This window comes from Stylophora pistillata, chromosome 2 (assembly GCF_964205215.1).
Source record: "Stylophora pistillata chromosome 2, jaStyPist1.2, whole genome shotgun sequence".
NCBI lineage: Eukaryota > Metazoa > Cnidaria > Anthozoa > Scleractinia > Pocilloporidae > Stylophora > Stylophora pistillata.
The window spans coordinates 24,297,415-24,311,354 of NC_142520.1; the positions used below are offsets into that span (position 1 = coordinate 24,297,415).

General features: G+C 37.9%; 1 long non-coding RNA gene and 2 pseudogenes across 3 annotated transcripts in view; 2 read left to right on the forward strand and 1 right to left on the reverse strand.

The window, feature by feature from the left end:
- Window positions 1-782: 782 nt before the first annotated feature.
- LOC111318924 (cholesterol 24-hydroxylase-like) lies at window positions 783-5,225 on the forward strand (annotated as a pseudogene). The gene is made up of 4 exons (XR_015997444.1): window positions 783-1,610; window positions 2,266-2,599; window positions 3,197-3,269; window positions 3,403-5,225. The product of XR_015997444.1 is annotated as a cholesterol 24-hydroxylase-like (transcript).
- LOC148737952 (uncharacterized) lies at window positions 4,577-7,399 on the reverse strand. Its single transcript, XR_015997450.1, has 3 exons — window positions 7,246-7,399; window positions 6,474-6,555; window positions 4,577-5,613 (listed from the first exon to the last, which is right to left on the reverse strand). It is a non-coding gene; the product is annotated as an uncharacterized LOC148737952 (long non-coding RNA).
- A 602-nt stretch (window positions 7,400-8,001) lies between these two features.
- LOC148737953 (coiled-coil domain-containing protein 162-like) overlaps window positions 8,002-13,940 on the forward strand; it is a 30,955-nt pseudogene continuing 25,016 nt past the window's right edge. Inside the window, exons 1-10 of the transcript XR_015996795.1 lie at window positions 8,002-8,117; window positions 8,293-8,374; window positions 8,457-8,570; window positions 9,731-9,799; window positions 10,092-10,223; window positions 10,946-10,997; window positions 11,316-11,376; window positions 12,546-12,636; window positions 13,440-13,577; window positions 13,781-13,933. The product of XR_015996795.1 is annotated as a coiled-coil domain-containing protein 162-like (transcript). The remainder of the gene's footprint in view (window positions 8,118-8,292; window positions 8,375-8,456; window positions 8,571-9,730; window positions 9,800-10,091; window positions 10,224-10,945; window positions 10,998-11,315; window positions 11,377-12,545; window positions 12,637-13,439; window positions 13,578-13,780; window positions 13,934-13,940) is intronic.

A 13,940-nucleotide genomic window follows, 5' to 3' on the forward strand; every position in this document is an offset into this window, starting at 1 on the left:
TATCAGCACTCTAGGAGTAGAGCCACCTTATTTAAAAACAATAATAATAATGGTAACTGTGCACATATCTTTCTCAACCTTAACAGAAAGAGGAGTGTAATTTTGATATGTAGATTCCTACTCAATAATACCACAGTGCTTCTCCTTTAAAGGAATCCTCCACCTACCAGATGTCTGAGCTCATTCAAATCCCTCTTCTTCACTTTTCGTTCATAAAGAAGAGTATTTTCCCAAAACTTCGTGTACATTTAAAGGACAACAGCAAATCACCCCCATGGTAAGTTTCATTGATTTTTATTTCCATTTTCAAGAAAATTTCCGGACCTAAACTTCGCCCCATATGTTCTCTCTATTTAACCATGTGTACGTGACACAAACAGTGAGCCTGGGTTACCTGTGCGCTGGATTGCACGCGTGAGTTTTCGGTCACATTGCACGCGGTGCACGCGGCAAAAAATGGCTCTGCACGCGCGCGATCTCGTCGAGTTCTGCCATACTCTGCAAACTGGTCTCTCAGCAAAGTCTGCACAACAAAATGACTTCCCTGTACCGATGTGTCCACAAATGGAGATCGCTGAAATAGAGAACGCCTCCCTTTGCCCAAAAAGAGTTAAATGTGTATCGATTTTATTCTTTCTGCCAATTACTTTGGTGTAAAGTTTCTTAACGTCGTCTTCACCAAACCCGAATGAATAGATATAGCTCGCCATTCGCCATATTGCTTGACGCAAAGGCACTGGGGCGAGTTGCCAAATCTTTTACTATGCAGGAGTAGGTGCATTGCTGGTTTTTGGTCTGAGTTTTGTTTTATGATCTCAAAGTGAGGAATTTTGCTCCTTTTATCTTGATAAATGCAACCAGGACCTATAATATCCAGTGATAGACCCATAGCTTATTTTGGACAACTTTATTTCATTTTTTCAACGGTTTGAAATTACGGGAATAACTCTCCTCACTCTACTTCTGTTGGGAAGGATTCTTTAGAAAACCAAGATGGCGTCCTTTGTTTTCACTGTTCTCTATTTCATCTTTATAACTTTGTGTATGACTGTATGACTGTATTTACCCTTGTTCTTTGCTTCGTGGTTTATCTGCAACATAAACACAAGAAACTTGATCACATTCCAGGTCCTAAACGAGATGGATTTTTCCGAGGAAACATACAGACAATCGAACGCTTGATGAAACAGCATGGATTCACCAACGGCTTCGAAGTTTTCAAGTTTCTTTCCCAAGAGTACGGCCCTGTGATAATCGTCTGGATTTTTCACATCCCGTTTGTCTACGTTTCAGATGTCGAATTAGTCAAAAAAGTGCTGATTACCTCCAATCTCCCCAAAGATGCTTGGTCTTACGATCAGCTTGGTTTCCTCTTTAAGGAGAGGTTTATGGGTAAAGGTCTTGTTTCTGAGACTGATCATGGAAAATGGAAATCCAAACGGCTGGCAATCAATCCTGCATTTCACAGGAAGTATTTAAAGGAGCTTATGGAACAGTTTAATTTGAGTTGTCATGTGTTTTTGGCAAGACTGACTGAATTAGCTGATGGTAAAACTGAGGTGAAAATGGCAGATGAGTTTAACCGGATAACTTTGGATATAATAGGGAAGGTAGGTAAGGAGTGTATTTCGCAGTTAAGATGCAATTTAATTTTAATGATATGAATGACTTATCATTAATGATACAAATGCACTCACCACTCTACCCAATAACGAATAGTGAGCATACCTTTTTTTATCTGCACCTTCCTTTTCAGTGTCCAGATTTGGAGTGCCTATCCCCCTCCCACGTGGATTATTTCTCGTTTTGGGCTATGGAGGATTCACTACTGAATGGGATCACAATTTTACAACTGCATTGCCAACAATGGGGTTGCATTTTCAACAGCTTAACACTAGAATGGGGGAAAACATTCTGGAAATTAACAAAGGAATTAAAATTGGGGAAATTCAAAAAAGTTTTACCTTATTTCCAAATGTAATCAAGATGGATCTATAATTGGCCACACAGTAGACTGTAATAGAGTAGGGGCACTGAAAGGCCGGCAGCATGTACACTGCACCCAGCCAAAACTGAACCAATTACCCTCCCCCCCACACAAGGCCTGTTTGCTGGTGCTGATACATCGTTATTTTTCAGCTCATGGCTGACCCATTTTAAAACTTTTTTCTAGTCCACTCAGTATCCTTTTGGAGTTGCACCAATAACACTAGAGACCTTTCTGCATATGTATGGCATAAAGCTTGTACTTTCTTTCTTTTTCAGGTGGCGTTTGGAATTGATCTAAATGCTGTCAATGATTCTGATTCCTTGTTCCCAGCAGCCATTAAAGAGTGTTTAGTTGCTCCAATTTGGTGTTTATCCCATCTTCTTCATGCTATTGATTTCACAACCTATGGCTATCAAAACACTGTCATTGCAGCAGTTCATTTTTTAAGGGATACTGGTAAGAAGATCATAGATGAGAGAAGAAAGGCAATACTGAATGGTGATGATGTTCCATCAGATATTCTCACCTACATCCTGAAGTCAGCTCCTGAAGACACTCAGTTGGACTATGAAGAGATGTTGGATCATTTTATCACATTTTTTATTGCAGGTATAACAAGCACTGATAATAGCATAACATGTTAAAGTGAAGTCTGTTTATGAGCCAAGTAACCCATAAGGCCCGCACTTAGCCCCGGTTTCCGTACCATGAAGCAACAAGGAGTATTTGTACTCCCCCCCTCAAGATGCCATGTTAGTCCATCGTAGGGTTACCCCCCAGCATTAACATTGTTTTAGTACCCATTTAACAAACACCTAAATGAAAAGAGGCACTGTGACAATGAAGTGTCCTGCCTACATGTAAGAACACATCACAATGTCCTCAGGCGAGGGCTCTAACCTGAACCAATTGATCTGCACTAACTATGAGGCCACCATGTGTTCACAATATAACATGTACAATGTAGGAAATGTGGGGAATGCTTTGAACAACTTTCAAATTCAATTAATGGAGTAAAAAAAAAGTTAACTACAACATCCTTTTAAAGTAAGCAGTTTTGATCTCATTCAGATTCTTTCTCTTTCACCAACAATATATTAGCCAAAATGTTCAAAAGTCACTTGGTAATTTCATTATCTTTCTTCCTTTTTACTAAACATGGTGCTTGCAAAGCAAATCATTCAATATTTTCATTCACTTTTTCAGGCCAGGAAACCACTTCAGCAGCTTTGTCCTTTATGTTGGCTGAAATAGCAAAGAATCCTGAAGTTGAAAACAAGTGAGTAAAGTGTTACATAAATCTCCTCTCAATCTAGTATGCATTCATCATGCCACTACATTTCAACAGCATTCTGTAAAATGTAGAGACCTGAGTAATAATCAGGGATAAATTCCTTTCAACTTTGTTACAGGTTAGTGCAAGAGGTTGATGATATCCTTGGCTCTCGTCAATGTGTTTGGTATGATGACCTTGGCAAACTAAGTTACATGGGTCTTGCCATGAAAGAAACACTTCGGCTTCACCCCAGTGTCCCTGGTTTCACCCGTGTAATGGATAAGGCTGGTGAATTAGGGGGGCACAGAATACCAGCAGGAACATTTATAAATATCGGCGTGTTTACTTTACACAACAGCCCCAAGTATTGGGACAACCCTGAGAACTTCAATCCTGAGCGATTTTCAACCTTAAATGATGAAAAGGAAGGAGGACATTCACACTATGCCTACATTCCTTTTTCACTTGGCCCACGGCATTGTATCGGTCAGACCTTTGCCGAATTTGAGTTCAAGGTACTCATGTCACGGTTTCTGAAGTCGTTCAAGTTTGAGCTGGTTCCTGGACAGGATTTGAACTATGAGGAACCCAAGACAACACTATCACCAAAGGACAAGATTCGTTGCACTTTGACTTTGCGTTGATTGTTGTTAACTGAACACTGTTAACATGCATGTTTGATTCAAGCAACTGAAAATTTAATTATACCAAGGACCATAAGCAGTTAGAGGAAAACGTCAATTAAAAAATGGATATTTTCACAAATGGCTGGATTCATTTACTGTCTCTTGCAGCACCACACCTGAACTTCAGTAAAGCGTACATGACCAGATCAAGTTTCAAATGAAAACTTGTATAATTATTTTGCGGCTCAGTTTCTGTTCTCAGACTATGCAAATATTAATGATTTCACATTCTTGTTATTCAGAGGTATAGACTAAGAAATGTACACAGTTTTAAAGCAATTGTTCTGCCCATCAAATCTTTTGTTTTGCCACATTTTGTTACCATCACTGTTGTGGTTTACTTAAGGTCCTTAATACTGGGTTAGTGCAGTTCATGGAAAGCCCCTGGAATTCATGGAATTCTCACAGACTTTGCAAGCAAAAGAACTCATGGAAGCTAAGTGCCAGTCATGAAAAGTAATGGTTAGGAATTTTAGGATTCCACAAGAGATTATGAATCTTGTGTTAGTGAAATTTATAGTTTTATTTCCTTACAATCTCTTAAATACAAGTAATATCATCTTCAACGGCACAAGAACTGCCTCTGATATAATTATAAGAGGCTTATAAATTTATCAATCAATATAAGTTGAACTAATTGGTACTTTTATTATTCTTACATGTTCAAGTACACCTGTTGCTCTTAGTTTGACTTGTACATTTCTTATTAAGGAGATTTTTTTCAAAAATTAATGTCTCCTGGAATTTACAGACAAGAACACTTTACAGAACACAGTATAATACTACAGGAAAAGTTCATTACCTGTTGAAGGAATTCCATGTGAAAACCGTTATTGCACAAATTACAAAGCAATGAGGGTAACATCAGTTTTCAATTATAATTTAGTGTGGAATTCAAGAGTCAGGTAATGGATCTTCCTTGAATCGCATAATTGAATACAAAATAAGAAAAAAAGAAAACAGCGATAATATTGTTTGTTTGAGCACAAAAATAAGAGTTGCAAAACATTTTTAACTCGCAATTCCATGCTATAATACCTCTTTGTTAACCAATCAGAATGCAAGATTTATTCAATTACGTGACTATTTAGAACGTGTAAGTGTGTACAAAGAAGAAATCTATCAAGAGAACTGTGTCTATAGATGGTGAAAATACTATTTGCCCATGGCAAATATTAAGTTATTGTCAACACTAGCGTTGAAAGTTTTAGCGATCTGAGACTGTTTGAATTTATAATTTAGTCCTTGTCTCAGCAATATAATTTGAAAGGTCTCTGATTTGTATAATATTTCTCAGCTGCAACATGCGATATCCATTTGTTCCAGATCTTTGGCTGTTACCTTGTCATGAAAGCAAAACTTGTTTGCCTTGCTCTATAGCAACAAGACACAGACCATAGTCACTATAATGTCATACATGTCTGCTTTCACTGTCAAAAGAGAGGCAAGGGCCTGAATAATTGACAGACCATAGAGTTTCAGGTCTTGAGAACTGATCTATTAGTAAGTAAAATTAGGAGTTTACTTGAATCAGCAGTTGATCTTTAACATGCCACTTGGCAAGAAGCAGACTCGCCATTCTCTGTATTTGACTCTAAATTCAATGAAACAGGACTACAGAGAACTCTTCCATCTTTTCCCACTGCTTGAATCAATTGAACCTAAAAATAAATTTCAAGTGATAATGTACTAATTAAGTAATATATTGGAACAACCAGAGTGTAACTAAACATAGAGGTTAAAACTCTCAACTGGCTGGGGGTAGCCCAGTTGGTTATAATTATTCAAAACACAGCCAAGTAGTTGAACTCATGACAACCAGGACTTGAACTGGGAACCACCAGATTACACAAACTGTCCAGCACCCTAACCTCTCCAAGGTTCGAAATTAACACTCGCAAACTCACAAAATGAGAGTAATTTTGATAATCTGTGAGTGAGAAAATAATTATCCACTAGCAAACGTTTTCAAGAGAGCTAGAATCATCCATGTCTCCCAAACATTTGGAGAAAGCTATTCAAATGCAAGAATAAATATTATACAGATGACATCTGAGGAAAATAAAGCAGTGGATGCTGAGCATTTTGATAGTCACTGGTCAGCAGTATTACACTGATTGAGGCTCTGTGCCAAACCTCTGCATTCGTGTGTTGTTGTTGTTCCTTGTGGTTTTGGAGCTATCATTTTCATTACCCATGTCAAATGTATTCTTTGAGTAAGAGCGCCAGTGCCAGTGGTAATTAATTTGCTAGTTGTCTCACCAGTTTGCTGATAGAAAAAAATCTTACTAGCAAAACTTTACAAGTGGACTAAAAAGTTAACTTCCAGCCCAGCTCTCCACACACCACACTGCCTCCCTAAGTATTAAGTAGATGTACTATAAAGTTCATTATTGCTAGCATTTACACTTTCAATTTTCACTGGTTTGCTGTCTACAGAGGTGTGAAGATTGTCTCAATTAACATCCAAGTCATCTAAAAAGATTCAATCATGTGCTAAATGTGTTTAAAAAAGACTCACAAACTTGTCCTTCTTTTTCCAGTTTGGTTAGATGATGGTTGACATTGTTTTCAGCTGCTTTGTGAAGGTACCAAGGAGTTTCCTGTGTGAAAAGTGTGATCAGTTTGTAAATTAATTGGATTTGTATAAAGTAAGAACTAATTAATTGAACACCTTTGAAAAACCTGACTATGATCAAGGAGGTAGTGTGGTCAAGTGGTCAGCGTGTTGGACTCACAATCCACTGCTCCTGGGTTCGATTCCTGCCCCGACCACTACCTGGATTTGTTTCAAGGTAGCTCCGAGTTCAAATCCTTGGCAATGCTTGTACATAGCCAGCTGGTCTGCCTCTGGCCAGTTCAGATTCTTAATCATGTTATATGTTCAATTTGAATTATTTGTTTCAGTTGTTTTTGAGGGCCACTATAGTTCATCAGTTGAATTACTGTCATGTGTTACCCCCTCTTAAATAAAGTTGTTATTTATTGATTTAATATTTATTTATCTTCATTATTTTAACCCTCAACCCCACCTTGGGTGTTACAACAATTTCAGTTTGTTTTCTAGCCAAACTAGCTGGTGGAAATCGAAAACCACTAGCCAAAACTGAACTTCAACTAATCTGTGGCTAGTTGGCTACTGCTAGTGTTGATCCCAGCTTCTATTTTTCTCTCTACTGTACCACTCATGAATATCAAATAATGTGAAATAGATTTTGTTGCAAACTCAGCTACAATACAAAGTATGTAATTATGAAAGAAATTAGTTCAATCTCAATTTTGACAAAACTTACAACATAGACTTTCTTTACAATGTCCATTGCAGTTACTGGATTTTCCGGTTTTTCTCCTAAGGCTTGAAGTATCTAGAATCAAAACACTGCATAGTTGATTTAATAGAGCTACAATCCTATTTAAAACAGATTTTCTTCAGCCTTTAAAACAAAGTATCTTATACTCAACTGAGGTACTTCTGCTGTAAATGAACAGCAAATTGATATAAACTATCACATATTGTCTTGGAGTTTTGTTTAAGGACAACTGCATGTCACAGGGCTTCTTTAAAACTTGAAGCTCTCAAAAGCGAACTTCCACAGAAGCTTGCTAACCCTTCAATTCCCAAGATGTAATTGTAAATTCTCCCCTCTGGCTGCTATACATTTCCTTGTAACTTAGGTACAAGAATTTGGTGTTGGATCAAGATAACTTTTACATGTACCTGATGAGTTTGAATATTCTCATTACCTGTTTGCTTAATAAGGTAAGGAGTCATAAGGAGAAGTTGCATGTAAAAGACACCCCTTGAGGTTAAACAGTTTATTACCTACCACACATATAAATCTATATTAATTTGATTTAATAAAAGTGAATTTGAATTAAATCTAAACTTTCAAAGGCTTCAATTAATGCCCATCTGAATTGAAAAATAGTGAACACCACAGCATGGATGCATGCAGGAGGTTGCTAAGCATGAGTCATGCGAAGCGATAGATGCGAGCGACTCTAGCTTTTCGCATCTCTGCTGTTTTAACAATTTTAGCCTGTGTTAAACCTTTTCCCAGGTTGAAAATCATGATGACTTTTTTACTACCGGGGAAGGTCGGGTTCATATTCAGGATCAAAGAGGATACTACATCCTATACGATACGGCGCTTGCAAGCTTCAAGTAAGTGCATTTTTCGTCAACACCAGTGAAAGGTAGCTTACGAGTTTTCCTATTTTTTTCTTTCCTTAAAAAAGACTATAGGAGGCGCGGCAAAAGACAAGCAAAGTTTACACAAGTTTAGAGGCTTTCTTGTTTGTGTCTTGTGGCATTTTAATGTTTTGATGTTTTACAACAGGGAACTGGAGACAGAACTTCTTCTTGTGGCCACTCATTTCCTTCAAAAAGACAAAGATTTGAGGCTGCCTAGAAATCTGAAGGTTAGTTTCTGAAGGTTAGCGCTAAAAATCATCATCCCTGCTAAAATAGAAAGATTTGATAATGTTTTTGTGCCTATGTTAGTTTCAGGGAGATCATATTGATCTGGCAGCGTATGGACATCAGCAAGTGGGCAGATTTGCTGTTCTTTTAGATTTGTGGACAAATGAAGCTGCATATTTGGAAAACAAGAGACAGGTAATTGCCCGGATAAGACAATCTATATAAACCTGCAGTGTTTAAAAGCAGTGAAAAGGGCTGCATCTACACCATTTAGCTGACAGACATGTTGGCTTCAAGGTTAGCGCGCTGAACTTAGAGTGGGAAATGTTGAGTTCAATTCCTGGCCGTTATCTTCGAGTTATCTTATTAGGGATCTTAAGTAAACCACAATGGCAATGGCAACGAGGACGTGATAGAACAAGAGAACTAGTTTGCAAAATAATAGCTGTGCACGTGCATTTTAAAACTTTGAACACTTCTTAGCCATCTTTTGCCAAACAACAAAGTGAAATCATCAAAACGTACGTGGTCTGAGAATTGAAACACCGACGCTTAATTATTCAAGTTTAAATTTGGAACCCAACCCCGCTCATATACATGATGCTGAGGTTAAGGTGTGGCGCCGTAAAATAAGCCATTCACGAAATTCTTGTTATAAATTTAAATTAATTTTTTAATCAACGTTTTCTTTGCCGTTGTCGCCATGACTACTTAGGCAGGGCCAACACTAACAGTAGCCAACTAGCCACGGACTAGAAGAAATTCAGTTTTGGCTGGTGGTTTGGGATTTCCACCAACCAGTTTGGCTTGTAAACAAACTGAAATTGTGATAACATCTAAGTTTTCACTAGCCACTTGGCTAGTGAGTAAGTTGAAAAGTTAGAGTCGAGCCCTGCTAAAGCGTCCATATTGAGCGTGGTTTGCGCTTTCGTTTCGAAGCGTTACTGTAGCTTTGAAGGTTACAGATGTATGGTGACCCGTTTATTTTTGTACTGGTTGCCAGAGGAAGCAAGTCAAACTAAAAAACAAATTCAGATTTTTTTAAATATAGAATAAAATTTGAGAGTTCAATGAAATGTAACTTACAATTAGTAGGGCATTCCATACATCTTATAGACCTTTACCTTATCTCTGGCTGACCGTTATTTTAAATATTGAATTCGTCGCGTCTTTAAATAAAAAGAGGGGTTGGTCCCCAGACTCCCTGGTACAACGCTCTGGTGCCAAAACTAGTAAACACTAAGTGCAAATCAGAGCGAAAACCTTTAACACCACAGTTCCCCTTAAAGACAAACTACTGTTTGAAGACATTTTTATTGTCTTTTAGTATTTTATTTATTTACTCGTTTTTCCAGCTTTTGGATTGTTATCTGGAAGCTTATCATCATGTCTTTGACCCAAAAGAAAAGAAACGGCTCGCTCAGGTTTGTTAAAGTTTAAATGATCTCAATTTTCCATGAGAGAGATCCCCAGTATATATTTTGTTTGTTTGGTTGTTGTTGTTGTTTTTTTTTAGTCGTTTGGATAGTTTTTCTAAATTTCTTGGAATGTTTTCCTTAGAATTTAGCAAGATAGTCATGTATATGAACATAGATGTCGATCAATATTACTGATCGGGACACTGATAAGGATTACGTTAGGAAATTTGTAGGTGATAAATTTTTCAAGACAGACATACTGTGTCATAGTTCATTTGATAATTTTTTTCCTTCTCAGATTATCATTAACGTGATGTACTCGAGACCAAGATACGATTTTTCTGCTGACTACTTCGTGAAGACGTATCGAGCTGAATGTGTCTGTCTGCGACTTCACAGCAACTTAATCAAGTCAATTCTGGACAAACAGGTACAGTATGGAAACCTTTATTTTGCTTTACTTTGATTCAAGCGACACATCCAGTGAAGAGACGCGAGGGAGTTTAAGAAAACCACGGCGGCAACAGCAACGTCACTAAGCAGAACAGTGGCTGTGCACGCGCCTTATAGAGCACGTGCACGTGCCTTGTACAGCAGGTGCACGTGCTCTATAAACTTCTTTGCGTCCTCTGCAAATGACCAAATTTTGTTTTGTCTGGAGAACATGAGCGACGACGGCTAAGTCTTTTAAATTTAACTTTTGTTTTAATTCTATGTTCCACATTCAGTTTCGAGATAGTTTTGACTGTGAGAAACAAACTGAATGACTTGGGAGTATCGTGAGATTCGTAAAATATAAGTCGCCGTCGTTGTTCCTTAAACTCGCTAATGACTTTTTCCGCCTGTGAGAGTTTTTTTTAGAGTGCCTGGCTTCTAATTTCTCCTCATAGTACCCCCCTTGATACCGTAAAGGTTATGGTGAATGATCTCCAGTTTATAAAGCTCCTGACTTACAAACTAATTATTTTTTTTTCAGTACTAGAAAAATGTAAAGAGAACGATGTGGAGAAAAATGAATACTTAAATTAGGGTGTAAAGGCTGCAACTACACTGAACAAAATCTTAAAATTACATTGTGCAGCATTCAAGTTGATTTGTTGATTTGCAAACGAACTTAAAGAAAGATCATAAAGTTGTTTATATAAATTTCAGATTGACGACGAACGAGAGTACATTCAGAAAGTTTCTAGGGAAGATACTTCTAGTACGTCGAAAATCACTGCTTAATTTGAGAACTTTATTATTATGATAAGCTTTTCGTAGGTCATGCTATTATTTGACAGGGGAATGTATTTATTTCTTCAGCACTTCATCTACTTGGTTTAATGAAACAAAGACATGTTCTGAGTAAATTTCACAATAACACGCACACACACACACACGCACAAAAACACGAAACACAAAACACAAAACAAAACAAACAAACAAAACAAAACGGCTGCCAAAGGATGAAAGATTAATTTTTGACCTAATGAAATGATTTCGATAAGACGATAATCTTTTTTCGGTTTATCTATTACAGCATTGTTTGGTCTTCCACATCGGATCATTCCTCAGCAGCATATTGCGGTGAACACCAGTCGGTGAGGAAACTGATGCAGATATTTTAAGCCATTTTAAGGATTATTTAATTTGTTATTCGTCGAAGACAGTTTACTTCTGTGTGTATACAATATTTTTATGATAAGCTAAACTGCACATGCATTTTGATTGGTTCTTTATGGTTATCACAGACGCATATATTACGTCACCATGACCAACATTTTTCTTTTTTATCATATTTAACAATGGTTAACACCACAGCGTACACTATTGAGTTATGGATGCACGCGGGAGGTTGCTTAGCACGAAATCGATCAATCAATCAATCGAAAGAAGCATAAGAGTCGCGCTGGGCGATAGCCGAGAGCGACTCTAGCTTCTTGAGTGCTTAGCAAACCACCCAAGTGCATCCGTAACTCAATATTGTACGCTGTGGTGTTAACCATTTCTTTTACATGTATAACATAACATTGATACATTGTAGCAAAAGAGTTCCCTTTAATTTAACCAATCTTACGTGACCAGAAGAAACAAGCGCGCGCGGAAAACTTGTCTTCGTATTTGCTCCCGTCAGCAGTGTACACCCAGGGGCAAATGGTGGACGCTGAATTGACCAATCAGAGCGCGCGCTTTACCTTGGTCATGTTATAAAAAGCAAATAGATTCCATGTTTCCGTGAGTCTGTACGGTGATAGGTCGTCAGTGAAACACTCAGCCGAGCTTTGTGTGCCACTTTTTTGTTCTTCCAACATTTCGACGCCTTCAGTGATCTGTTACTGGGCAGATGCAGGGGTTTCACGGGCACTGGGCAAATTGGTTTTGCCCATATCTGGTTTGACCATATGGAGGAAATTTTATCTTGTAAAGAAGTTCAATTCAAAAAGTTTTGCCCTCCTGTGAAAACCAGTTGCCTTCCTGCTGCAAACGTTAATGAAACCCCTGACAGACGCACGGCAACATGGTATCTTTTTCTTGTTCAGACTTATTTGCTGTCAGTAGGCCTTTCCGTTGCGAGTTCCCTTCCTCACAGGTGCTTCCTCCACTATGCTGCCTCTGTGATACAGGCGTCTCTGGGTAGGCACCAGTGATGAATTGTTTTACAAGCATGCTGTGCGATACACTTTCGCTGGAAACCTTCTCTTTGTAGTCTAAATGCCATTCAACAATGATGCATTTATCAGAAAGTAACTATGAATGGATTTCATCACAGACCCGCTCTGAGGTACGTCTACATGTTGGAATTCCATCCATCTCTCGGTATAGCCAGCAGAGTATACGAGGCAATGCAGAATGCTTTAAAGGTATGCCTGTAATTTGCATGATGTATTTCTTGGTAGACCTTTAGAGTGCTGAGCTGTGCCTTTAAAAAAGCAAATAAACAAACAAAACTCACTTGGTCATGCATGTATGGATTACTCTTGGAAACATTCATTTGGCAGTCCACGATGCACGCTATTCATCGAGACCTACTAAACCTTCAATATGGTGAAAGATGCTCTTACAACTCTATGAAAAACTGTTTGGTTTTATTTTGTGCCAAACAGGTTCTAAAAACTAAGGTGTCAACGTAACCTTTGCTCACCAAGTCTCGTCAACATATTGAATTTCATCGATGTCGTCATGTTTGCTTCCTTAAACCTTAACTCCCAGAAGTGATTAAACTGTAACTTCTCCCTATAATATCCATACATGTTCCGGCAAACAGGTAATGAGAATACTCAAACTTATCAGATAGAAGTTGTTACCTTGATTGAACACCAAATTCTCATAAGCAATTGACAAAGAAATGTGTAGCAGCTTGAGGGGAGAATTCATAATCAGATATTGGGAGTTAGAGAGTTAAACCCTGGCATTTCGTTTATATACTTAATATTATACCGGTACAATACTGGTGCCACACTAGTACAATACTGGTACAATACTATTACAATACTGTTACAATACTAGTACATTACTAGTACAATACTGGTACAATATTGGTACAATTTTCATGTCTTTTCTTGTTTTGTTTTGTTTTGTTTTTTTTTTTTTAGATTCGAGAGGATACCTCTTATTTCTTCTATGATCACTTTCCAAATAAGTGAAACATCTTGTTTCTTATCAGATGTTTATCCAGATACACAAACCAAAAAGCACAGGAGAGATGATTTCACTGGAACGCCGCTTATATGAAGTAGCACAAAAGGAATGGGACAGTCAAGAACCAACTGGCCACTCGTTTGCACAGCAGACACAGAAAGACGTAAGTACCAAAGCCTGAAGAACAAGCGGTTGTGCCACTGCGCATTCCACAATGATAACATTTTCATTTTCTAAAAAGGTTGATCATCGAACTTCCTATATATGCTTTTAGTCAGGCACTTTCTCCGTGACATACAGAACTTATTCTCAATATACAATCAGTGTGCAAATATTTAACACCTTAATATTGTTCTTTTATCTCAGCTCTTTTCTGAAGTATTTGTGGAAGATCCTATCTTTGTTTGTGAGGTTGCGCAGTCCCTGGTAAACCAAGCTTCTAATTCCAAAAAAGGAGGGCGAAAGTCTGTTAAAGAAAAGCAAAAGATTTTAACAGAAACCTGGTCAAAACTGTTGGAGGTGAGCA